This window comes from Cibotium barometz, chromosome 2, assembly GCF_041138505.1.
Source record: "Cibotium barometz isolate CiBa-2024 chromosome 2, ASM4113850v1, whole genome shotgun sequence".
Taxonomy (NCBI): Eukaryota; Viridiplantae; Streptophyta; class Polypodiopsida; order Cyatheales; family Cibotiaceae; genus Cibotium; species Cibotium barometz.
In genome coordinates, this window is record NC_141047.1 from 45,845,840 (window position 1) to 45,849,818 (window position 3,979).

Consider the following 3,979-nt stretch of genomic DNA (forward strand, 5'->3'; position numbering starts at 1 on the left):
TCGAGATGATGGCTCAAGAGGCCTTAAATTTAACAATGGTTGCAACCATGAAACCCTATTAAATCACTAAAGCTTCAAAATAAGCCTAGCTCTCTCACTCTTCATTCATTAGAGTCCACACTTCCATGCCTAGAGTAAACATCACCCTTGTGAGTCGCCCCTTTACACTATGACTCACAAGTCATGAGTCACCTGCCCTCATGTAAACGTACTGACATGGCACACATGTAGGCTATGAGTCGTGACCTAGCACCTGTAGGCTTTCTTGATATGCACATGTTGAACAGTGAACATCCCCTCACCCATGGCTTGCTGCACTATTGAAACCTAGTGCATGCAAGCTACGGCCTTCTGTTGTGATTTTTCGTTTCAAGGAGGTTTTCACATGGCTACTATCACCCGTCGTGGTAGCTGGGTTGGGTTGCTAAGAGGACACATGCTCAGACTTGGTGCAAGTTATAGACTTCTGTTTGCGAACGTTGCAAGCTTATGTTTCTAGGAGGCACTACGCGCATTGAGACTTGGTGTGAGCAACAAGCTATGGCCTTCTAAGGGCAAGCAAAGCATGGACATGTGCTAAGACCTAGTGTGAGCAGCAACAAGAAGCTATGGGCTTTTGTTGCGAGTGTATGAGGTAATTTTCTTACTCGGTATCATCTTAAGATATATTGTTAATGCATAGTAGTCCTAGAAGTGTAATTCTCTAATTTACACTGAATGTGTATTTTGTAAGGAAAAATGAGTCAATGAACGCTATTTCAAATGCTGCAAAACCTCATAACAAGTCTAGAGAAGAGTGGTGCATAAACTATACACCACATTCTTATGATGTTGGGGAAGATGACTTTGAAATTGAAAGCGATAAAGATGATCTAAATGACGATGTGGAAATGTTTGGAATGCCTGACAGTTCATCGTCTTCTAATAGAGTAGATGAGCAAGAACGTTCAAATAAGGAAAATCGCTTGCAAAAAATTAGGAAAGAGTGGGAGTCAAAATTCAACTTTCCAAAATTGATTGTGTATGGAGAGGAAGAAAGTATGAAATGTGTGTGGCATGAGAAATACAAAATAAAGGGACCATGGTGAAAAGGATGTTTGGTGCCATTCAGAAATATATGCACTCAAAAGAACACAAATTTGCACATAGGAAATGGTGTAGTGAAAATGACCAAAAAAAATGCCACAACATGTTGTTATGAAGGATAGAAGAAAAAGTATAGTCATAACTTGCATAAAATTGGTGTATTTCATGATTGCTAAAGAAAACTTGCTAAATTGATGTATTTCATTGTTGTTAAAGAAAACTTAGTACTCATCAAGTATGAAAATTTATGTAGTTTAGCATATGCACTTGAAGTAGATACAATGCCATGGAGAAAGGATTATTCTTCCTACACCAATATGATGGCAGGTAAAGAATCTGTGTTTTCTATCTCCAAATATTTGGAAGATTTACAACTTAAGCAACACTTGGCAAGTCCTTTTTATGCTCTCATGGTGAATGAAACAACTAATGGAGCACTAGAGAAACATCTCATTGTTTATGTTTCATTTTTGTCTAGTAATGGAAGAGGCATGTGCAACATGGAGTTTGCAAAGTTAATCATGGTTGATGATGGATGTACGCAAACTAAAATTCAATGTAATCTCAAGGTATTGAATGCAAAAGGGCTTTGGCAACAGCATTAGTGGGCATATCCATAGATGATTGTAAAGTTAACATGTGAAACTCCTCGTCTCATTAGTGTCCATTATGTAGTGCATAGAGAATCTTTGGCTGTGCTTGATGCATCAAAATTTGCTCCTTGCATATTACATATCGATAAGATTGTTAATAATGTTTACTCCTGGATTAATGCATCTAGTTTGAGACATACAGATTTTTAAAACCTTCTTTTTGTGAAATGAATATTCAAATGGAGCTTTTACAAATACATGATATGCGATGGTTAGCTAGAGGATGTGTCAGATTGTCGAAATTGATGCCTGCTTTCTTAGAATTTTGAATGGAGGGAGCACCTTCTTGGTATGAGAAATTGTGAATATATAAGGTTTTATTTTGCATCTACATGCTTGCTAATGTATTACATGACTTGGACATCTTGAACAAAAAGTTTCAAGAAGATATTATCTTTCAGCACATGCATTGAAGTGACGTTGTCATCACTAAGGCAAGAGGTTATCTTTCAGCACATGCGTTGAAGTGACTTTGTCATCACTAAGGAGGAAATTTTTGCAAGAGGGTTTTTCCATTGTACTTGAAAATGGCATATTGTGACATACAAATGATCAAGGTAAGAAATATGCACATAGACTTATGTACTTAAGTCTAGTACATAAGTATATGTACTTGACTTAGACTTATGTACTATGGCTTTCCTAGTAAAGATAAGAAAGGCATTGCAGTGGAGACTAAGGGAGGAGATATTGACGCATGTTTAACTTTGGCTAAAGGTTTTGTGCAAAAGGTTGTGGATTGTATTAATGAAAGGTTTCCAAATATATACTTCTTCAATGCAACCAAACTGTTTAGTCCTCAATACTATCCACATGCTCTAAAACTAAGAGAGGAGAAAATCTCTCTTTGGTTGAATAGACTATTAGAGAAATTTGGAGGAGAACGGCTCTTCGGTTGAATAGACTATCAGAGAAATTTAGAGGATAAGGTCATGTGGTGGATGCTCATCAAGGATGCAAAAATAAGTTAAACACATTTGTGGATTAATATGTACTTGGGATGTGAAGGAATGGCTTTGAAGGAGGCACAGTGCATGTATTTTCTTATACTTCACATTGGCATGAAACATTTCTAAACTTGATGAAGTTATGGCAGGTTGCTCTAGTTCTTCCCATTTTATCCATTCCTTTGTGAAAGAGGCATATCTAAACTTGATGAAGTTATGGCAGGTTGCTCTAGTTCTTCCCATTTTATCCATTCCTTTGTGAAAGAGGCATATCTAAACAAAATATCATCAAAGATGATCGTACTCAATGCTTGAAAGTTTATATCGTATAGAAGCACTAACAAGGATCTTATTGCTTGGATCAGAATTGGCAAATATTGATTGAGAGAAGGTCTATGAAAATTGGGAGCTTGTAAAAGCAATAAGAATATGCGATCTATAAATATTTCGACAAGGGGAATTTTTTTGGGAACGAGGTGTTTGAAATCATTCTTCACTTCAAAAAGTTAAGTGTATTTGTATTTCCTTCTTCTTTATTATTATGTAATTCTTTAAAAATTTATATATGTTTGTATTTCCTTCTTCTTTAATATTGTGTAATTCATTCTTCACTTTAAATTTTGATGTGTATTTGTATTTCCTTCTTCTTTGTTATTGTGCAATTCATGTAAATGTGTACTTGAATACCCATGCATGTTTTACCCAAGAACCAAAAAAATATTATTTGAAGTCTTAAATCGATAGCAAAGTGGCTTATGCCCGAGTTAAAGTTGAAAAGTTGCATAAAAAATTAAATGAAACCTTGGCTTGGCCTTCAAATTAAGGCTTGTGGACCAAGCCCAATGTGCGCTTTATAGGAGCTATGGACACAATGGTCAGTTGGCCACATCATATTGGTGGCTAGTTGTTGGGATGCAAGCTCATAGCAGTGGCCGCTGCATGGCCTCAACCCGAGTGGGTCATCACACTGATGGCTTGGTGTGTTGGGCCGCAAGCTTATGCACCGGTCGTGTGGCCTTAGCCTTCCTATGCCATAGTTGAACTTCACCTATAAACCTTATTTTGGAATTGATGAAAACATCGCATCCCTCTATTGATGCACTAACATTAAATGCATTGTTCATTTAGAGAAGCAACCATTGATTTGAAGTATCAAAAACAAGTAATTATAAATGTGATCCTTGTACTATTTGCCAAGGATATCTTTATGTTTGTGCATCCCGATAAGTGTCTCCAAGTCATGAGGTACATGTATCACAAAAGAAATAAAACGTGGTTAACGTGAAAGAAATA